The sequence below is a fragment of the Herpailurus yagouaroundi genome, unplaced genomic scaffold (assembly GCF_014898765.1).
Source record: "Herpailurus yagouaroundi ecotype Mexico unplaced genomic scaffold, PumYag 202, whole genome shotgun sequence".
Lineage (NCBI taxonomy): Eukaryota > Metazoa > Chordata > Mammalia > Carnivora > Felidae > Herpailurus > Herpailurus yagouaroundi.
In genome coordinates this window covers 3,851,669-3,875,190 of record NW_024412433.1, presented here as the reverse complement: position 1 = coordinate 3,875,190, position 23,522 = coordinate 3,851,669, and the positions used below count along the sequence as shown (strand labels likewise).

Sequence of the window (23,522 nt, the reverse complement as noted above, 5' to 3'; positions counted from 1 at the left end):
GAAAGCTGATGAGTCCACTTGGAAAATAAAATTTCTGCCACTGGCTCATTAGTGAGTCCCGACCAGAGAGGGAGTAGTGGCTGTGTGATCCTGAGAAACACTGTTGTCAATCCCTGAAGGCCCCATGTACCCTTCTCTGTCCTTGGGATGGGCCCCCCACGTGAACTGGGAATCTCTCACAAGAGCCCACGAGTGTCCCTGTGCGGGAATGTACAGGGTGTGGCCTCTGCGTCTGGCTACTGAGATTCAGGTCCAGCTGCTACCATTGCTTGATTGGGTTGATTTATTTCATCTCTGGTAGGTTCTGTGTCATCATTTGTAAAGCGTGGGTACTGCCAGTTGGAAATTTTTTTCTTTAAAGTTTATTTATTTATGTATTTAGAGAGAGAGAGAGAGAGAGAGAGAACAGGGAGGGTCAAAGAGAGGGGGAGAAAGAGAATCCCAAGCAGGCTTCATGCTGTCAGTGCAGAGCCCTGATGACGTGAGATCATGACCTGAGCCGAAATCAAGAGTCAGAAGCTCCACCAACTGAGCCACTCAGATGCCCCTAATAGTCGCAAATTCTGTAGGGTAATGGAAGGGATTAAATGAGAAAATACATGCCAAAGGCTTATGCTAAGCTGCTATGAATGTGGCCCTACAGAGAGAACCCTACCATCGAGCCTCTTATACAATACACTGGGCTAAATGAATTCATCAGGATTTGCTTGTTTTCTTGGTAAGACCTATTAGAGCCTTTAAAGTGTTACTAAGCATTTGGACTCTCTAGGAAAAGAGCACAATACACCACCATCCCCAAGCCCAGGCACCACTCAATGCTGCTCTGAACCGGACTCCTTTTACGTCACAGAAGTAACCTCCGGCCAACACAGGTAGATGCACCATTGGGCCTCCACAACATGCTGACCAACAATCCAATGTGGTGGCTTCCATAATTGAGTTTTGAATGTTGAACCAGCCTTGCACACCTGGAATAACTCCCTTGGTCATGGTGTTTAATTACTTTTATAAACTATTAGATTTGATTTGCTATTATTTTGTTGCGGGGGGGGGGGGTTGCATCTGTGTTCATGACAGATACTGCTCTGTCATTTTCTTCTCATAACGTCTTCATCTTTGATACTAAGATAATGCTGGTCTCAGAGAAAGCAGTTAGAAAGTATTCGCTCTACTTCTGTCTTCTGAATAAGACTGTAGAGAATTGGTATAATCCCTTCCCTAAATATTTGGTAGAATTCACCAGTGGATCTATCTAAGCCTGGCACTTTCTTTTTTGGAAGGTTAATTATTGGTTCAATTTCTTCAATAGATATAAGCCTATTCAGATGATATGAGTTTTGGTAAATTGTGTCTTTCCAGGAATTGGTCCATTTCATTTATCTATGTAATTATCACATTTGTGGGCACAGAGATGTTCATAGTATTTCTTTATTATACTTTTTTTTTAACGTTTATTTATTTTTGAGACAGAGAGAGACAGAGCATGAATGGGGGAGGGTCAGAGAGAGAGGGAGACACAGAATCCGAAACAGGCTCCAGGCTCTGAGCGGTCAGCACAGAGCCCGACGCGGGGCTCGAACTCACGGACCGCGAGATCATGACCCGAGCCGAAGTCGGACGCCCAACCGACTGAGCCACCCAGACACCCCTCTTTATTATACTTTCAATAGTTCATATATTTTATATTGATCGCTTCCAGCTCCTATCTCAGAGGGTGGCACTTTCTGATTTCCCCCAAATCAAAGTCCACCTCTGGGAGTCTGTAGCTACACTGGACAATTTTACTCCTGACTTTCTATTGTTTTTCTTTGATCAGTTATTCATATTGACCTGGGTTTTCAATGTGGATGTGGATTGTTTGTGAACATGTGTCATATCTTTAGTCATTTAAAGACACATATATTTTGTTTTCCAACATTTACCTTTCTTAGCTTAACTTAGAAAACAGTTAAATCGGGCTACCTGCTCAACATAATCTGGCTCTATGTGAAATATTTTTTGAAAACCTCTCTCAGGGCGCCTGGGTGGCTCAGTCAGTTGAGTGTCCGACCGCAGCTCAGGTCATGATCTCGTGGTTCATGAGTTCAAGCCCCACGTCGGGCTCTGTGCTGACAGCTCGGAGCCTGCAGCCTGCTTCGGATTCTGTGTCTCCCTCTCTCTTTGCCCCTCCCCTGCTCGCATTCTATCTCTGTCTCTCAAAAATGAATAAACGTTAAAAAAAAAAAAAACCTCTCTCTACATTATCATGTCATTCAAGAAATAAATTCATATACAGAGATGACAGAAGTACCTTATTTGTCAGAGTCAAAACATATATTTAAAAAAAAATTTTTTTGAGAGAGAGAGAGCACACAAGCAGGGGAAAACAAGAGAGAGAGAGAGAGAGAGAGAGAGAGAGAGAATCTCAAGCAGACTCTACGCTCAGTGCAGAGCCTGACATGGGGCTCCCTCTCATGACCCTGGGATCATTACTTGAGCCAAAATCGAGAGTCAGATGCTCAACCAACTGAGCCACGCAGGTGCCCCAAAAGCATATATATTTAAAATGTGTTTATAAACCATAAAGTACTACAAAATATAGAAGCATTTACTCTCCAGTTTGGAATTACCCCACTTAAAAAAATAAACAAATCCAGGTAATAGGAGAATGCCCAGAGAAATTACTGCTGGAGAAAAGGAATGCCAGGCTTCACACGCTGGTGATTTAAAGTTGGACAAGCACTAAAGCACCCCACTCTAGGTTCTGGGTGACGGCTTGTTTGAGTAACACATCCTGAAGGCAGAGGCCACTTTACTTTGTAGGTTAGAGAACAAGAAAGAAAGCAAACAAGCCACAGAGGACCAAAATAGAGAAGGAAACCCATCTGTTACGTGAAGAACTATGTTCCCCAAATCTCATATGTTGGAGTCCTAACCCCTAGGAGCTCAGAATGTGAGTCTACTTCAGAGGCATGGTCTTTAAAGAGGTAATTAACGTGAAATGCGGTCTCTGGGGTGGTCCCACTGGGGCGGGACACTGGGGTGTCCCATATGACAACGTCCTTACAAGAAGAGGAGATCAGGACACAGACAAGCGTAGAGGAGAAGAAGGAGAAGGAGCTGTCTTCACACCAAGGAGAAAGACCTCGGGAGAAACCAACCCTGTGGACACCTTGGTCTTGGACTTTCAGCCTCCACGACTGGGAGGAAATAAAAGTCTGGTGTTGAAGCTGCAGCCCACGCAGATGTGTCTCGTGCTGGATATCCTACAGGCCCATCACCAAGTATGGATTCCCATCATCGCCCCAGCTGTCACCCAGAGAGGTCTCTGCTGGGGTGTCTCATCACTTACCCTGGCTTCTGTCATTATGGATTTTCTCTTTGAAATGTAACCAAAGCTTCTCTGCACACATTCGATTTGCCCATAGGGTCATGGAATATCTGGTTTCACTGACTCACATGAAACTTCCATTTTGGTCCAGCAACATGACACTTTCCTTCTTCTGCATGTTTTAGAATAATTTCAGAGTCAACAATCTCTTCATTATAGGACTCAACCTGAAGTTCATCCCGTGGGTCAGTCTGATGTTTTGAAACAACAGCTTCAGTATAGATTCCAAATGATCACAGATATTATCAGACTGAAAAAAAAAAAAATCTGTGTGGCTGGAAACACGAGGGAGGAGAGACAAAAAGTGAGAGAGACAGAGACAGAGACACAGGTGTGGGTACACTTGAGTAATTAATTGAGTAACAACAAGAGGAATGACAGCAAGGTTCACAAGGCACTAACAGTAGTGCTTGTCTCTCGAGCACCTGCTCTGGTTTGCGCACCGTCTCTAAGTTCTGACCCTCCGATGCCCCTGAGAACCATGTCTTGTGTTCTCATGACACAGAAAGCAAGATGGCGGCACAGCATGTTAAGCAACGCCCTGCCCCCCGCCCCCTCCCAGGGCCCTAGAGCTGGCAAGACACCAACCCTGGGCTGAACTGACTTCACAGGTAGACAGCACTCCCACACAGCATGCCGCATCCCCTGCACGGGCAGGATTTCAGAAAGGACACCCCTGCAAGCCCAAGGCACCCTGCACGTTGAGCACAGCCCAGTGCCTTGTCACACCAGGGGAGGATTCTAAGGCCAGACTTCCTGTTCTGCCGGGGTACGTGTGGGAAAGACATTGCTGAGATGGTTTAACTGTGTTGTCAGTTGTGAACAGCTCTGAGCACAGGGCCATAAACCAAGAGGCCAGGCACATGAAATGTCATGGTTCAGCATTTCCAAATAGTTCAGTCTTTATGTGCCCACGTTTTTCAATCAGAGATGTCGTTGGCTTTAATTGTTCCAATCAATATCAAAATAAGTTTAGAGAGTCATTTAATGCAGGGGTGACTCCTCTTACACTAAGCGATTAAAGTCCTTTAACACAGTGACACACAGGGTCACTGCCGTTCCTTTAGGGTGAAGGTGTCTGATCCAGAGGGTCCCTGGCTCCTGCTCTCCTTGCATAAATGAACTAACATTGCAAATAGATGCTGAAGTGCGTCATAAATTCCTAACAGAACTATTTCAAGAATTCTTTCTTTGAGGCGCCCGGGGGGCTCAGTAGGCTAAGCGTCTGACTCTTCATTTTAGTTCAGGTCATGATCTCACAATTTTGTGAGTTCGAGCCCTGCCCCGGGCTCTGCACTGACCGTGTGAAGTTGGCTTGGGGTTCTCCCTCTCTACCTGCCCCTCCCCTGCATTCTCTCCCTCCCTCCCTCCCTCTCTGTCTCTCTGTCTCTCTGTCTCTCTCAGTTGAAAATAATAAGCAAACTTAAAAAAAAGAGAATCCCTTCCTTAAAATGCTTAACCACTGTTTAAAATGCCACATGCTACATAATATGGTAGATCATTTGAAAGACAAATTCAGTTCAAAAATGAAACAGAACATAAGCACCATTTCCACTCCTTCTATATTTTTTTTTAAGTTCCCCCCAATGCAATAACACAGGAAAAATAAATAATGGCGAGAATGTTCACTGGAGAGATATTTAATAAATGCCTGCCAACGGCCAGCCAGACCTGGGGACACAGTGGTGAGCCAGTTACATAAGCTTCCACCCACACAGAGCTTACTTCTCATGAGGCACAGACACAAGAAGCACAGAATTTAAGAGATAGGTGAAGGTGGGTCATGCCACCTTCAGAACATGGCAGAACATGACAGACATGGGTCCCTACTGCAATGACTAATTGGGCCTCGGTGAGGAGGTGACATCTGACGTGAAAGATTTGAGGAAGAACATTAGTGGCAGAAGAGAAAGCATGTGAAAAGGCCCTGAGGCAGCGACAAAGTCGGCGTCTTCTGAGGGACAAGGAAGAAAGCAGTGGAGAGGGAGCCTCAGGTCAGAGGAGGCAAACCAGGGCGAGGCTTCGGAGGAGAGAAGACCACTACGCAGGGATTTGGGAGGGAGTTGGAATTCCTTCAAAAGGGTGGGGATCCGTCAACAGATGAGTGGAAAAACATGCGGTCTACCCACATAAGGGAATAATCTGCAGCCTTAAGAAGGAAGGAAATCCTATCACACACCACAACTTGAATAACTCTCAAGGACATTTGCTTCGTGAAACAAGCAGGGACAAAAGAACAAATTCTGCACAATGCCGCTGACATGAGGTCCCTGGCGGAGTGGGATTCTTGGCGACAGGAAGTAGAATGGTGGCCTTCAGGGGCTGTGGGGAGAATGGGGGGTTAGTGTTTAGCGGGCCGGAGTTTGGGTTTTGCAAGATGAAAAAGTTCTGGAGACCTTTTCCACATACTTAACACTAATAAACAGCACGCTTAAAAATGGTTATGATGGCAACTTTTATGTTATCTTTTTTGCAACAATTAAAAACATTTGTTTAGTTAAGGGTATTAGGGGCCCACAGGGGAGTTTTAAGCAGGGAACAGCCACACTAGAATTTTAAAATATGATTAGTTGAAAACAACCTGACTCTACTCCTAAGAAAATCTAAAAGACAAACTACCTGAAAACCGAAAGGTTAATATATAAGCCTCTGTGGTAGGGACAGCTATAAGAAAAATACACAGGAAAAATAAAAAATCAAGCAAAGTCATTAGCCATGAGAAAATAAGTGAAGTCATTAGCAAATAAAACCATTTTGAAATTCAAGATCCCATTTATAAAAGACTCAAGGATTTGAAATCATAATAAATCAAATTACTTACAATGGATGCCGTCATAAAAAACCTTGCAAAATTGCAGAATTGCTGAAGAGGTGCTCAATGAATCATTGCTGAACGGATGAGCAACATCGTAAAGCCTTGCGAAGAGGTTAGAAAAAGAAGACAAATTAAGTGGAAAACACCGTGTTCTAGTTTACAGATACAGTGTGATTCCAGTTAAAACATAAACAGGCTTCTCTTTTGTAACCCACTGTGTGAGAATCCCCAGTCAGCCCCGTGACACAGGTGCCTGTGAGACCCGCCCATGCAGCCCCGTGACACAGGTGGGACAGGAAGAATCCTCACGAAAGTCAGCAAGCTGAGGTCAGGGCCCCTCACACTCCCTGGGCTCCCTGGCCCTTCGCAGGCAGCTCAGACATTTTGTGTTTTATAATTTTGTCTTATCTTTCTTAAGAGAGCCCCCCCTCCAACTGTATGAGCTTCATGTTCCCCAAACCTGGAGTCTTTTCCCTGTGTGGGTATTGTAGAGAATATCCCAAATAGAAGAAAATGAATCGAAACTTAGCCTTTTTAGAAAATAGAATATTAGCTGCTGTAACAATAATAAAAAGTCACATGGAGTTGTTCAGAAATGGGAATAAAGACGAGCGGAATACCCAAGGCACAGTGAGCCCCAGCATATTATTCCACGATCTTTGTACAACAAAGAGCTAAGGATGAATTGTAATAGAAATAACACTGGGATAATGTCGCAATTTGGAGAAAAACTGATGTAATCCATAATTTACACAGTGGTCCCCAAATAAAGGAGGGTATTTAATGATTGCAAGCATATTCATAGAGAAAAATCGGCAGAAAATAGCCTGCCTTTGAAGAAATAAAAATAATACCTTTTTTCAATATTAAACAAGACGTGAAGGAAACTGATGAGCAAGTCAATTAAATTTTTTTTTTTTTTACAACAGGGGCACCTGGGTGGCTCAGCCAGTTAAGCACCTGACTCTTGATCTCAGCTCAGGTCAGAATCTCATGGCTCATGAGTTTGGGCCCCACATCGGGCTCTGTGCTGATGGCACAGAGCCTGCGTGAGATTCTGTCTTTCTCTCTGCCCTTTGTTTGCTTGTGCGCTCTCTGTCTCTCTTTCTTAAAATAAGTAAATAAACTTAAAAAAATAAGAATAAAAATTAAAAAAAATTACAACATTGATGAAAATAAAAAGTACTAGGTTAAACTACACAGCGTGTCCGTACGTGATGAATCACGGGAATCTACTCCCGAGGCCAACAGGACAGTGTATAAATGTCTATTAGCTAACTTGACAATGAATTACACATATAAAAAGAAACTACAGAGAGTAACATGTAAGACAGAATGTTTACATGAAGTGTGTGGACAAGTATGGTTTACACGGATAACACCCTGGGAAAACACTCAGATGCTCCGGGAGAATGAGTCGTAGCCAAGCACAAAAAATGTGCACATAAAATAAGGTAAAATGAATAAACCAGCACCTGAAATAGAAATTAGCGGAAGACCCCGTCTTAAATGCAAGAACCGTCTTAAACCTAGATCAGAAAAAGTTGCAACCACCACGTCCGGTGCGGGTGAAATCAGGTGGAAATGGAAGGCACCCACACCCCTGTGCACACAGCACAGCCAGAGGCACCAGAATTAGCACACGCCTTTTGTGGGTGACCGTATTGTGGTGACCAGCTTGCTTGCGTGGACTTCCCACTTCCAGGAACGTATCTGGAAGGAATGACGGGAGGAAATGCTCATTAACCACAACAATTAAGAGACTATGTGGAAACCCGGGGCAGCCACATGCTGCACTGTAATGTGAACCAGCTGCATGAACACAGACCCTCGCCCATGACCACTGGAGTAGAGAGAACTAACGTTCTACACTGCTCTGGCCCTTGGGGTATATCCACACACGTGTGTGTGTGTGTGTGTGTGTGTGTGTGTGTGTGTGTGTGATGTCGAAGAGCCATGAACGCTCAGACTGAGAGGAAATTGCCAGATATCAGAACTGCTTTAAAGTAAGAAAACAGTGGATTCCACATACATCATAAAATAATCCATATTTCCATCCTGGGTTTCTATTAAGATTCTGCCTGTCAGGACTGGATGCTCTTAAATGTCGCCACCAGAATGAAGATGTCCATTACCTGCACGTAAACCGTGAGATCCTGGCAGGCAATTTTTAAACATCAAAAGAGCGCTCCAGGAATTCCAAATAAAAAACCAACTCTTCCTTTCATTTGCTTAAAAGAGTTTTCTCTCTTCTTAGTCTCTCACTCTTGGTCGTGGACGCATCAAATAGATTGTTATTTTCCGCTTGGGGAGAAGGTATGGCTCAGTGTGACAGCCGCCTTTCAAACGTAAGCCTTTGGAGCCAAGTTCCAGTTGGGAAATGAATTTTTATAGCACAGTTTAAAGTAGAGAGGTGAAATCCTTAGCAATCTTCGGCTTTATCGCGTACTCCTTCATCTTTATCAGAAGGATCATCACCCCCACATCTCCACCTGGGGGCATGCTCTTGCAACTACAAAACAGAACTTTTACTGTAAGTTTGGTTTTTTTTTTTTTAGGAAAGGAATGTACCTTTTATAGAGTGAACACTTTGGTGTTATAAATCAAACAGAAGGGCTTTGACCATATGTTTAAGTAAAAAAAACAGGCTCATTCTCTATGGAAACTTTCTTAGCAAATATATAATGTTTGTTTGTGGTACAGCTGTGTATCTTGGGACCCTCTTGAGATATTTCCATCATATTCCAGCATATTCACGTCGGGGAAGAGTCTGGGTAGAACCCTCAAGTTTTTATATGAAATCAGCACTTAGAACAGTGCCTGGTATATGGTAAACACCACGTAGTTTTCAGATGTTGTTGTTGTCACTAAATTATGATTATGTGGCCTGTGTGAGTTTTCCGAGACCTAGCCAACAGCGGAGAATGTTTCTGAGGAAGATCAAATGACTCGAATTGGACATTTTGGAAACAATGATGCTTATGTTCCAAAGACATTGACGAAGGATAAAGCTTGCGAGATGGAAGATGTTCATAATCAACAAGCACATACTCAGTGCCCATTGTGGGCTTTACCACCCACAGAAAGTATGACTCTACATTATGATAGGGATATCGCTGATGGCCTCGGAGAGTGAACTCCTAGAATATTCAAGGTTAAATACACCATGGGGTGGGATTTGGATTATAAATAGCATGACACTTCTAGAAGATTTTCATGACTGGCTATGAATTTTGAATTGGTTAGGTTACAGCTGGGGAAAACTGGCGGGCCCAGAAATGAAAGGCCACAAGGGAACTAAGAGAGAAAAACAAGCTTCTTGACCAATGAGTTTGAAGAGAAAATGAGAACGAATAAGGGGTCAGTTAGCTTGTAGTTTGATAAGTAGTCACTCCCTCTGGCTCTTATGCTTCAACGCTCCCTCCTGTAACGTGTGACTCGTTAGTGATCCCACAGTCTGACCTCAGGCTCAGCTTGCCCAGAGGGTCGGAGCAAAGTGATGTAAACAGAGGCCCGAAATGCGCTTGCATGACAAGCCTTGCTTGCCTGTGTCCACCTGTGGTCAAGATGGGCCTGGCTAGACTGGAGGGTAAGGAACCATGGACAGAGCCAACAGACTTTGGGCATCCCAGCTGAGGCCACCCTAGATTGCCAATGGCTAGCAGAACCAGGATGTGGGATCCCAGCCCTAGACAGCAGAGCCATCTAGATGATGACCCACCGTAGGACAGGCAGCGACAATGGTCCATTTGACCTCCTAAATGTTTCTGCAATCCATGTTTCCCCATTTCTACAACTATCACCAAGACTATTCATTCACTGAAGAAACTATTTATACAGCACTTACTTTACCCCAAGTGCAAAGCCAGCCACCAGATCCTAACAGAGAGCAAGCCAGGTGAGTTCCCTGGAGACTCCTCGGTCCCTCTGCCTCTGCCCTAGGTCACCTGAGGTAGCATCTCCACACTGAAGTCAGGGTAGCATTCAATGTCCACATCTTATTATCTCACGCCCTACTTCCTGGGGTCGCCACGCTTCCTTTTACTATGCAGACTCTGCCTTTTCTACTCCCTCTGCTGAAAACGTTGCTTCCTCCAGTCCCCACCTGCTTAACTCATTCTCCAACAGGCCTAACAAGTTCACGTTCCCTCGTGTGGGCTCTCCTAACGTGGTGCTCTGCTCTAGCCTGCTGAGCACACTTGTGGTTTTACGGAATGATAATTAGATAAGAGTCCTTGTGTTCACTACCGTCTCACTCCAGGTGTGGAAACTCCATTACATTCCCAGGATCAAGGTTTGTGTTCAATAAACATTTAGGGAACGAATAACTGACATCATTTGATTTGAATATGAAGAAATGAGAACCAGGAAGGTCACACAACTTACCCAACATCGCATACTAAGTAACTGTCCAAGTCTGATTCGAGCCAAGACTCTCTGATTCCAGAGGCCACATTGCCAAGCTTCCTTACATTGCTAGGACTGTGCTCTCAGGTAAAGCCAGCACCATGACACCAGGGTGGCTCAGTCAGTTAAGTATCTGACTCTTGATGTCAGCTCAGGTTATGGTCTCACGGTTTATGAGTTTGAGCCCCACACAGGGCTCTGCACTGACAGCATGGAGCCTGCTTAGGATTCTCTCTGTCTCTCTCTCTCTCTCTCTCTGTCCCTCCTCTGCTCTCTCTCTCTCAAAAATATAACAATAATAATAATAATAAAACATTAAAGAAAGAAAGAAAGAAAGAAAGAAAGAAAGAAAGAAAGAAAGAAGCAGCCAGAAAGAAAAAGCAAGGACCCAAGCCTCCAACTCATTGCACCCTGGGCTGATTGTCTCACCTTGGCTGCCCGGCCAGCAGTCAGCCAAGCACAGGGACGCAGGGACTCAGAGAAGCTTTCCTTGGTCAGAGTTGCTGTCGTTTCTGTGTCCACCATTGCTCTGTACCCAGGGGCTGTGGGAGAATAGGGACGTTTCTCCCCGTTTCCACAAACTCCTCTGGCCTTTGATTTTCATTATCTCAAAAAAAAAAAAAAAGTCTCAACCATGTAGGGGACCATTAAAAGCCTTCACTTGTTTCAAGGGATCAGTAGCTCACAAAATGGTATGTCTTTGTTGATGCAAAGAAAGGCCACAGTGGTCAGATTTCTATTAAAAGTAGATAGTTAAGCAACAGTCCTGAGGCAACCGCAGAAGTGATTAATGTGCTGACACACTGATCGATGATAAACATAATAGAGCTTGAAGGAAATTAATGATATTTTGAATCTTTAATAATGGTACATAACTATCTAAAAGAGATATCTCCATCACAATGTAATGCTTTTAAAAGCAAAGGGAGATTTAATGACAACCGGGTAACACATTTTGTGTGGATAAGGGAGAGAGAGAAACAGAAAATTTGTCAAATTTGTCAGAGTGGTGGGATTGTCCTTGAGCCTTTTAGTCTAATTCCTTTACTATTATCCTGGTGGGGTCTTGTGCAATATACCTTTAAAAAAATAAAGCATCGAGTAGACTGCTGTTCTCTCCAAAATATGTGTATGTTTTTCGTGAGAATATAAAGATCAAGTTAATTCATGCCCTTTTCCCCTACCTCCAGCAACAAAAACCCTCTGTTCCTTCGTGCAAATGTAAGCTACACGCAGGGCCATTGTTCTTGAGTTTTTGTCCATTAGGAGTTTGGGAAAATGCACACTCACCCCAAGAGGAAAGGGTCAGATGTGGCAGAAGGAATGCCTCCAGGGACAATGGGTCATTGTGATCCTGGGAGCCTTGATTAATCATCTACATCTTGGGGAAAATTTCGCTAGGGACACCTCGAGTCAGAGGCTGATCCGAAGACAAAGGGGCCACGCTCCAAGCGAATCTGTGGGCATCTCCAGTGTAACCGGGTTTGTGGTCTGACGTGCCGTGCTGGGCACGTGGCTGCCTTTCATTGAACTCCTACTTCACAGCCTGGCTGGTTTTGCCCCTGACCAAAAGGGAATATTTGAGATGGGAGACAAAAATCCTGTGGAATCACAATATCTGGAAGCTATAGCAGGGTCAGAAGCCATCACCAGTTTGTGTCGGAAAGACTTGTTTCCCAGAAGCCACAGAGTGAAGCGGGGGGCTCTGAAGCCGACCCACGTGCAAATGGGGGAGGTTGTACCGGAAAGCTGGGAATTTCAGAACCACATCGAAGGACCTTTCCTGCACAAGTTTGCAAATTAGTCACAGTATTGCTTTATAATGATGCCATTATCTGAGTATGCTAATAATGTCTCGCTTAGAGTCAGTTTGCCTCCTCCGACGAGCTGGTGATTTCCCATGATGACACTAAAACTCAGCACTAAAACCGGCCGCTAGACCTCATATTCCCGGAATGTCACAAAGATCGGCTTGGCTTTCCGAAGGGTGAACCATTGCTTTGATTCAGGATGGTCTTGGATGATCCTTCTGAAAAAAATTGACCAGGACTTGCCTACGTGATGCCCCGCCAGCCACAAGGTGAAAGACAAAACTCACCCCTGAGTTACCTGATTAAATGTGAGTAAATGACTGACGGTCAAACGGCCCGACCTGCCACTTCAACCCAACGGCCCCCATGAATGCCACGCAAGGCACACAAACTAATTAGTCTCCCTGCAAACGGTTGGTTCCTGAGCTGTGATGTTTGGTTTAACAAACTGTTGACAGACACAGAAGACAGAGACAGAAGAAAGAGCAGCTTTGGGGGAAACAGAGTGATGGGTCTTCAAGGGCTCCTCTCCTTCCGGTGCTTTCCGGTACTTTCCGTGGTCAGGCTGGGGTTTTCCGTAATGAACAAGAGAGTTCCGGGGACAGGAGGGATCTGATGGGATAATATGAACAAAGAGGGGAGAAAGCACATTTTAAGCAGAGACTATGTGCCAAGAAGGATAAACCAGAGAGCCAAAATTTATCTGTGTGGGAAAAGAAGGGAGAGACAAGTCCGGGGCCCCCCCAGCCCGCTTGGCCAGGGAGGCGCTGTCCTGCTGTAACAAAACAGTGTGGAGCGGTAGGACCGTCACCCCATTGAGTGTCCCGATAGCCTCTTCTCCTCCTTCTGCTTTCCCTCCCCCCACTGCCCTGTTCATTCAGCCGTTCTCCAGGAAAGCAGGGAGGTATGGACGTCATAACTACATCTGCCCAGATTCCAGCTTTGCCACCAGATAACTGTGTGACGTCAGCATGCTGGGCCCCAGGGGCTCCCCTGGACAGCAGCGACGCTGGCCCAGCTCCCTCCACGTCCTGCCCTACTGGTCTATGACGGGGCTCGCTCTGCTCTCTGGTGCCAGTAATTCCACAGCCACCCTTCTGGGCACCACAAGGTCCATTGTCAAGGTTATTGGGTTTTTTGTATGCACCCATTTCACCCAGTGCTTAGGGGATCTCCCTTTGTAGGCTCTGCTGAATGTGACAGAGGAAATTACAAGACATAGTTATTCTCCAGGGGCCATGACCTGCCTGGAGAAATCAAATGCCCCAAGTTCTCTGGTGGGAGAAAAAGGAACGGGAGTTGATGAGAACCAAATGCAGGGCAGTGCCGTGTAGTAGAAGAAGCAGAGTGGGGACTCTGGGTTCCACCTAAATGGATGTTCTGCTTTCATCTCGTGGGCCTCAGTCTTCTTGCCTGCTACATGGGACAGCTAGACCATGTGATGCCCCAGGGCTGTTCACGGAATATGGAGAACTGACCCACACGTGATGCTCTAGTGACTTAGGGACATGGGGAAAAAGTGTGTGCAGGGTGGTCAGAAGGGGGCGACACAGTGTATGACAGAGGCTGGGTCATAGGTGGAAATGTTCACAGGACAGAGCCAGGAAGGCCACTTAAAGCCCATTGGAGGCAGAGGTGGCCAGAACCATTATGTGCCCACTACAGAAGGCTAGATGCGGGAGAGGGCACTGGGCTGAATAGGTAAGGCCCAACCCCTTTGCAACGAGGACTGTGACCTTTCCGTTTTGTCCCTCTGACACCAGAGAGCAGTGAAGGTTCGGGGTGGGATGCCGCCATAAAAGTGGTATCGCCATGGTGGAGTGGCTGTTCCTGACAACACCTGGTCTTGGGGCATCTCCCGGCCTTCACCTCTGGAGCCACTGGGTCACTGCATCGTGTCCTGCGTCTGCTCCACCCTGAGAGGACCTGATAGGTAAAGAATCTGAGGCAGCGGGTGGGAACCCCAAGGACCCTGAATCCTGCTGGATTCCTCCCAGGTGGGATTTCTGCCCCACCCCACCGTCTGCAGGAGCACAGACGTTTTGAGCTGTTCACAAGGCTAAGAGTGATGTAATGAGCTGGGGCATCTGGGGCATAGAGTGGCCTGCCCTAAGAAGCCCCACACAAAAGCAACCCCACAACACAAACAAACGGCAAGCCACCACCCTCGACCAGAGAGAACCTCCTTTTTAAAAAAAATTTTTTGGGGGCACCTGGGTGGCGCAGTCGGTTAAGCGTCCGACTTCAGCCAGGTCACGATCTCGCGGTCCGGGAGTTCGAGCCTCGCGTCAGGCTCTGGGCTGATAGCTCAGAGCCTGGAGGCTGTTTCCGATTCTGTGTCTCCCTCTCTCTCTGCCCCTCCCCTGTTCATGCTCTGTCTCTCTCTGTCCCAAAAATAAATAAACGTTGAAAAAAAAATTTTTTTTAACCTTTTTTTATTTTTCAGAGACAGAGAGAGACAGAGCGCAAGCAGGGGAAGGACAGAGAGAGAGGAAGACACAGAATCCGAAGCAGACTCCAGACTCCAAGCTGTCAGCACAGAGCCCGACTTGGAGCTTGAACTCATGAACCGCGAGACAATGACCTGAGCCAAAGTCGGACGCTCAACTGACTGAGCCCCCCACGCGCCCCAGAGGGGACTTCCTTTTTAGCCAACTGAGTGGACGAGAAAGAGGAGGTTTTCATGGACTCAGACTCTTGACTTACTGGACTGCCAGAACTGAGGGAGTTCTCAGAACTGAAGCCACAGACTGATGTGCAGAAGGGAAACCATGTTTGGGGCGCCTGGGGGGCTCAGTCGGTTGAGCGTCCGACTTCCGCTCAGGTCATGATCTCACGGTCTGTGGGTTCGAGCCTCGCGTCGGGCTCTGTGCTGACAGCTCGGAGCCCGGAGCCTGCTTCCGATTCTGTGTCTCCCTCTCTCTCTGACCCTCCCCCATTCATGCTCTTTCTCTGTCTCAAAAATAAATATTTTTTTAAAAATTTAAAAAATAAAAGAAGAGAAACCATGTTTAACTCAAGCACTGGTTCACGGGAGGGCATCTCTGCAATAAACATCTCCTTCGCCGTGAAGACTTTTACACCCTTCACCGTTAAGACAAGACCACTCGGTGCCAATGTTACAAAGAGAGCAAGCTAAATGTTAGTGGAAGGACTGCTTCGTGTTAGTTTTGCCTTCTTTACAACCACTAACCTTCCGTGGGCAGAGAACGGCATCTTACAAACACTTAGCCCTGCTCCAGGGAAGGACTACGTGCTTCTATCAAGTGGCCTGGCCAGAACCACTTAAGAAGTTACAAGTTCAAATATGACCCCAGTGGATGCAAAACAGCCTGGGCTTGTTATAATTTTTCTCTGAAAGGAGGTGAAGACAAAATATCTAATTCTCACAAGAGTGCAGGGGTTCGGTGGCAGAAGAATCCAATGAGAGCAGCCATCAGTCAGTCGCTCCAAGGCAGGCAGATTTTCCCTTCTGTGGCTGCCCTTTGAGCAGTTGGGCACCTGCAGCAGTTTTAAAGCCTCCTCCAAAAAGCGCTGCGTTGAGAAAGTACACATCTGCTAGAACCTGGCCACTGGTATTCCCTGGGCTCCCTGCATTCCAGCTCTGGCCTCCACCTCCTGCTGTCCCGTGGCTCTGACTCTAGCTCTCAGGTGCCCCCTCTAATGAGGCTGCCACTGAATACCTTGTGCCACACCCACTGCCGGCCCCTCTCACCGGCCCCTGATGCTAACTCGGCCTCAGTCACCATCCTTTCCTGGGTCACCACCTGCCAAGCCTCGGGATGCTTGCAATCAGCATGCAGTGAGTCCAGCAGACAGATTCACCTGCAGAGCACCCAAGCACCTGTGTACCTTACGTAAAGCCATGAGCCCCACGGAGCTGGGCCCTGCCTTCCACTGCATCTTATTGCTTTGGGTCATTAGCACAAGGCCTGTGCAAGTTGGATGGTCAGCAAACATTCTTTGCATGAGTCACCAGAAGAAAGCCTGAGTGCATGCATTAGGACTTGGGAGTGGGAGAGGAAGGAGAGGAGGATCATGGATGCATAAAGCTGATTTGGAAGAAGTGCTTCCTTATGACCTGGCCGTGATGAAAAGAAAAGGAACAATTATAACACATGGCAGTGTAATTAATTAAGTGCCTAAAATACACAAAGAATGATAAGGACAATCCCATTATCTCTGAGTTCATATACTGCCTTAATTCTAAACCTTGGGAAATATTTGTGAAGATGGCATTTGAGCTGGGTCTTGCACTATGGATGGGAGTTCTAACAAGCCAGTGGGTGCTCTACTCCTTTATCCTGAGCCAGTGGCAGACATCACTAATTGATCACCCAATGGCAGACATCACTAATCAATCACCCAGTGGCAGACGTCACTAATTAATCCTAGCTCTCTTTCCCACTGAGCGTTGCAGTCCTTCACAACACAGCCTTACATCCCCAGGCCCATGAGGAGCAATCTATTTACTGTCCCATCTCTGTCCTAGATTGTGACCAGCCATTCTGGGGCCCAGGACTCAGAATCAAAGGGATTCCAGAACACACAGACAACCACTGATAGTTCAGGGACCTAGGTCATGGATATGCCTCCTCCTCTAGGGCTTGGTCATAAGTCCGTGAATACCTGCACCCAGAGCCATCTTCCCCCATGTTCCCAACAGTGTAGAAAGGAAATGGGGACTTCTCTCACTGTCAATGTAACCGAGAGAGCAATCCCAACAGTGTCCAAATCAGAGGCAAAAGGATGCTATTGGGACCCTTGTTTGGTTTTCTGGGAAGAGAGGAAGGGGAAAAAAGAGTTTTGATTAATCATTAGCTTTGTGTCAGCCACTTGAACAGGCATGCTCTGCCAAGTTTCTTATTCAATGCTTGAATAGGTTAAGTTTATTTACTTATTTTGAGAGAAGGGGAGAGAACATGAGCAGAGAAAGGACAGGGAGAGAGAGGGAGAGAGACAATTCCAAGCAGGCCCCACACGCCCAGCACAGAGCCCAACACGGGGCTCGAACTCATGAACAGTGAGATCATGACCTGAGCTGAAACGAAGAGTCGGACGGTCAGCCGACTGAGCCACCCAGGCACCCCTGCTTTAATAGTTTTGAGAGGCATCAGATGGATAGATGCATACATACATACATCACTCACACATTCATAGATGCATGCATACATCATACATACACACACAGGAAGAAAAAAAGAATTTTTTTAGCCACGGGTGTCATTTGCAACACCAATAACTAAGCTACTTTGTTTAACCCACACCAAGTTTGAACATTTCTTTTTCTTATGGGCTTTCACTGCTATTGTTAACTGCTCAGGGTACCCTAATGGGCAGTGAGACCGTGCCTTAAGATTAGGAATTCTTTGCAATTTGCTATTCAGTCTCTAAACAGCAGGCAGACATCCAATGGGCCATAATTATGATTTGAATATCATGAGATTCTTCCGTCCCTGTCTGGTTCCCGACTGGACTCCTGTCCTGTCAACCAATAGCAATCTTTTGAAGTCTGTAACTTTCCTAACTTCAAAGTTTTCTCAGGGCCTGACTAACGGGAGGCTCTCAAGGTGGAAATACTAAATGGATGTTCTATGCATGGCATAAATAATATCCATCTAAGAACATTCAGGACTTCAAAACCATTTGTATTAATGTAGGTGGCCGTTGTGAGAGTCTACCCTTGCGTGATGTCCTATTATAAACATCAGAGTGGAGGGAAATTGGGAGGGGAGAAGCCTTGTTCATTTCCACTGGATTTTTGCCAATGTTTTCCTCCACAATACCTTTGACATGAGGCCCTCTGAATGTGTTCGAGGGCCCCTCCTGTGTAATCACGCAACTGTTGTCATTTAAGGAAGCAAAATACCTTACCCCATTCTTTTATGGGGCTCATCACGCAAAATGCTTCCAAGGCAATTTAAACCCTCGAGAATTTAGAAATAGTTTTCAGCGGCCACTATTGTTCGGTGGATTCTTAGACTCCTCTGGACACGTTGCTTTCTTAAATAAACGTGCAATGGGACCAGGGGTGGTAAGCCCAGGTATGGGGGAATCTGTATCGGGTGCAAGGCTTCGTGCTTTGTCTATGCTATCTCAGTTACCCTTTGTGAGAGCCCCATTTAAAGACGTGCAAACTGAGGCTGGAAGAGGTCTAGATAACTTGCCTAAATCAACAATTAGTAACACATGGGACCAGGATTGGAATGCAGCTGAAACCACCATTTTCCCCTTCTCTAAATTCAGCCTTCCTTGTCTCCCTAGAATCCAGAAAAACGCTCTTCCGATGATTGATCATAAATTTCGTGTGCGTGTGTGTGTGCACGTGTGTGTATGTGCGCGCACGCCTGTGTGTTTTAATTCTCTAGTGTTTTGAAGTCTAAGGGCATCTATAAGTTCTATACATCAGTAATTATTCCATTTCATGAAACGGGAGGTAGCAATATTTTCATTTGGCAGGTTGTAAACTCAGTCAGACAGAATCAAATCATTTCCCTCAAGCTCACCGCAGGAAGGTAACCTCATTACTTAAAAAAAAAAAAAGAAAAAAAAAGCTTCCTTCTTCATTAGCCTTCCTCACAAATGTCCTCTGCATTTTTATTGCTGTTTTCATTACTTGGCGCTGAGATTTCCCCCCAGATGTTCTTAATTTGGAGGTTATTTTCCATTGCATGTGCGGCCTTCGGTACTGTAAATATTTGATCCGGTATTTTCCATAGCTTGAAGAACTTTATGGTGGTCACTTCAAACATTGCTACGGAATTTTCTCTGCTCTTTTAAGGCTGTTCTGTAAATTAGGAACTTGGTAGTTGATATCTTGCTGGCTCCGGGCACCATTTTTTCCCAGACTTTCATGTCTAGAAGCACATGCGACTCTTTATGCCTTACGCACAGAAAAGGATATCATTCAAGCGTATATAAAGGTAGCTCTTATTCATGAGCATTTTTCCCCAGTTAATTCCTCCTCCGTGTCAGGGTCCTCATGATCGATTTTAAAAGATCTCTGCGAACTGTCTTTCAGTGATACCTTTTGATGTAGCTCAATGGGTCATGGGGTAGTGTTGTTACCAATCTTTTGCGTGTGAAATGTCCTTAGATGCTTCCCCTCACAATCTCAGCCTGGACCTGCCCCTTGGTCCTCACCCCCTGCCTCACCCTTTCCCGCGATCTTCTCCAACCAGGGCCCCTCCCCATCATCATGCCTTTCCTCCCTGGCAAGACCTGCCCTTGGGTGATTTTAATTAATATGTACTAATAACCATGTTAATATTAACACATCATCTTAATCACTAATAAATCAATTTTATGTCTTCTAAGGACATAGTCACGTAACGAATCTGACTTTTAAAAAATTATATTCATTCGAAATCACACAGACGTTTTATCTTGCACTGATTTACCAATGGAAGGCTACAGCAGACAACTAAAATATCTTTCCGAGTTCATTCCTAAAAGCAACTGTTTCATTTTGGTGTTATATTTCATATTGCAAGAAAATAACATTCTTTAAGCTATAAAAAATTACAATGCTATAATTTAAATCATCAGTAGACACGAGAAAAAGTCTTATTAAGGCATCTGGTCCATCTTGCTAATATAGGAATTTTGTTGATGATGTGTTGTGTTATATCTTTTCATAAGATGTTGATAAATAGCATGTTTATAAATGGCTCATATAATGGATTTTTAACAACTTCCTTGGGAAATAATTTTATGTTCCCATAAGATTTTCCTGCCACTCGTCCTAAATTTCCTTTGACATATTTGATGGCTCAATAAGGTGGTGATTTCATGGAGTACTTTACATTGCCAGCATGTAGCTGGCATAATGGGTCATAAAACCTTAGGGCAAGGAAGGACCTACGAGGTACCAAATCACACAGGTCACGGCATCATCTTCTCTTTTTAATTCAAATTAAGTTGTACATGTTTATTGTCCAGAAAATAATCTTGACATATTTTTAAATGGGAAAGATTCATTTTGTACAACAGAATATTGAGTATGATTCTTTGGGGGTTGGGGGGGAATCTATGTGTGCTGTCTGTTGACATGGTCATGTTGGCTGTTCATGTTGGGGTCCATTGGGCCATTGGTCCACTGGGGGCCCCATGTGCAGGGCAGACCCGCCCCCTGTGACTGGAGGCCATCTTGCACTGGGTTGGCCCTCTGCACCGCCTTTTGGGCCAGCCCTGGCTGTGGCCAGAATGCAAGCATCTGCCCTCGACTTTCTGCTGCTCCCGGCAGGTGACTCTGTCCTGTACCTGCTGCAGACCACGGTGCTCACCTTTCTTTCTATTCATTAAGAAAATGCATGTGTTGTTTGATTCCCGCCCCACCCCCTGCAGAGGAATTCCTCTGGGAGAAGATGTTGGGACTCAGAGATCCAACCGACCCCTTTTCTTTCAGTTTTGCCTTTTCCCTCAAGGAAGGGGGAAACTGGGTCAGAGAAGGTTCCAGTGTGCCCTCAGACCAGACCCGAAAACACCACTGCATCCTCACACTTGCCCCCACCAGCCTTCAAACTCACTTGTAGTGACTCTAGGGGCCACTCTGTTCCTGTCTATGGTGTGGTTTCCATCCCCGCCCCGCACCCGTCCCCAGGTCAGACACATCTGTGTGGTCAGGCTCCCCCTTCCCACTGAGCTCCGGGGCCTCCTGACGATAAGGGACGAGCCTGTGCTTGGCTCCAGGGTCCCCCAACTTTTCCCAGCCCTGCGGTTGGACGTACCCACCTGGAACCCAGCAAGGACTGTGCAAAGTGGAGAGTTGCCCAGCTCCACGGGCCACCTGGACCAGACCGCAGCTCCAAACCAGTCACACTGTCTCGTTAAGATGAGCAAGGAGTAGAACCTGGGGGACAGACGTCTCAGTGCTAATGGTTATGTTTGGGACTATGGGGGATGGGAACTTTTCCTTCGCACTTTCCAGGAGTGCTTTGATTTCCTTTACATTCTGAATAAGTGATTTGTTGTAATTGAGATGCGGGGCACAGATGTGAGGCGATGGCAGTGAGAACGGAGGGGAAGGGAGAGACCTGCTGGAGCAGACACAGCAGCCAGCAAGGAACGAGGGAGACACTGCCCGCGACGGCTGGCATCGTGGGCTCCGCGTACAAAGGGGCATGGCGGGGGGGGGGGGCGGGGGGGGGGCATGCAAGATGCAGGGCTGTCCTCCAGGCTGTCTTCCTGGCCTCTCCCAGCCCAGCACTGAGCCCCTCCCCCCAGCCTGCTCCCACCCACCTGGCTCACCTGGGGGCCAAGGGCATAGCTCTTTCTACAAATAGGTACTGAGAGCCAAGTGCAGGCCAATCATCAGTTCCTGTTTCCAGCAAAAAAAAAAAAAAAAAAAAAAAAACCTTCCCCGGGAAGTTTCTATCCCAGGAAGAAGTTGGAGAGACCAACAATACACAAGATAAATTATGAAAAACGTATAATGTTAGCTATTAAGTGTTAGTGAGAAAAAATATATATAAAGCGGAGAAAAGAAGGATATGTGCAGTGTTGGGAAGGGGGCACTGGAGTGTTTGCTCATCCTGGTGACCAGACATGGGACACGGAGAGGGGACCACGTGAGTGCAAACCTAAGTCTAAGTCAGGGAGGCTGGCTTACAGGCACCAGAGGGAACAGTACCATAGGCACAGGGAACAGAAGTGCACAGAGCAACGTAGGGATGTGCTGGCACATTTGGGGCACAGTGTGGCTCGAGCGGAGAGAGAAAGGGGGAGGCTGGGAGGAGAGAGGTGGGATCGCAGGACCCTGGGCATAATAACGAGGACTCGGGCCTTGACAGAGTGAGCTGATGGCCACTGGGGAGTTTGCACAGAGGACTGATCAGAAACATGGTCTGACTTGTGAGAGGCTGTTTTATCGACAAGGCTGACAAAAGGCTGCAGGGGTGCTGAGGGAGGAGTGGTGAAGCCAGTCCAGAGGCAAGAGATGGGTTACAAGGCTCTGGCTGGAGTCCAGGGGAGCAGAAGGGTCTCAGAGCGGGCTGGCGGTAGCGGTGGGGTGGGGAGAAGAAAGAGAGGATTAAAAATTCCTCCCACACTCCCAACATTTTGGGGGGAAACTAGGAGAATTTACTGAAATTGAGGAAAAGCTGGAAGAACGGATTTGGTGGGAAATCCAGGAGCTCAGATTCGGACGTGGAGACCTTCCGAAGCCCCCAGACGTCCAGGAGGAGATGCGGAGGAGACGCTTGGAGGCACAGGTCTGGAGCTCAAGGGAGGGACCAGGGCCAGAGAAACGCCTTGGCCGGCAGCCAGGGTTCAGGTGCATTCACAGCCAGGAGGCTGTATGAGCCCCCCCCCCCACCCCGAGGGATGGGGAGGACAGAAAAGGGGAGGGACCAGAGGATTGAGCCCCAAAGGACCCCAAGGTTAAAGGTCAGGGAGGAGAAAAGGAGCCTCGAAAATTCTTGGGTGGGGTCTGCAGAGGAAGGGTCAGCATACTTTCAGGGTGCGACAGAGTCAAAGCTTCTGTGGCTTCTGTGACCCGAGGGGCTATTGGGAAGGGGCGGGGGTGGGGTGGAGGCAGTGAAATTGGAGAAACCTTTCAGAAAATTTGCCATAAAAATAACGGTGATGACGATGTTGATACCTGGCATCTATCATCTGCTCTGGCACTTTATACATATCGAGTAAGTGGAAAGGAAGGACAGGAGATAGGCAGCGACCCAACGCTACGCGGGGCCCACGACAGGCTCCCTACTGCTTGGGCTGTATGGTGTGTGCAATACGGGAAACCACAGAGCATACGTATGGGTGGAAGGGAGGCGGCAGTGATGGGAAAAGCTGACAAGACAGAGAGGAGGGGCTCCCGGGGGCCAGGGCGGAAGCTGAGGCCAGACACGGGGGCTGTGCTCACAGCAGCCAGTGTATCCTCCTGTGCCCGAAGGAAGAAGGAAGAGCAGAGAAGTCTCAGCTGTTTAACTCGGAAAAAAGGAAGTCAGGGAGGGAGGGTATTTCTGGAGGCAGCGGAGGGGAGGGTGCTTTGAAGGATGGGACCGTCACAGGTGGGCCCCAGTGGGAGCGGGCTGGGTCATGGTTCCCAGAAGTACTGTCACCCAGCATGGAAGGAAGGAAGGAAGGAAGGGAAGGAGGAAGGGAGGAAGGGAGG

At 46.8% G+C, this 23,522-nt stretch overlaps 1 long non-coding RNA gene across 1 annotated transcript in view; it reads right to left on the bottom strand.

Annotated features, from left to right (window-relative positions):
- LOC121014381 (uncharacterized) overlaps positions 1–23,522 on the bottom strand; it is a 43,254-nt gene that overhangs the window by 5,993 nt on the left and 13,739 nt on the right. Inside the window, exon 2 of the long non-coding RNA XR_005783186.1 lies at positions 6,192–6,286. This is a non-coding gene — a long non-coding RNA (uncharacterized LOC121014381). The remainder of the gene's footprint in view (positions 1–6,191; positions 6,287–23,522) is intronic.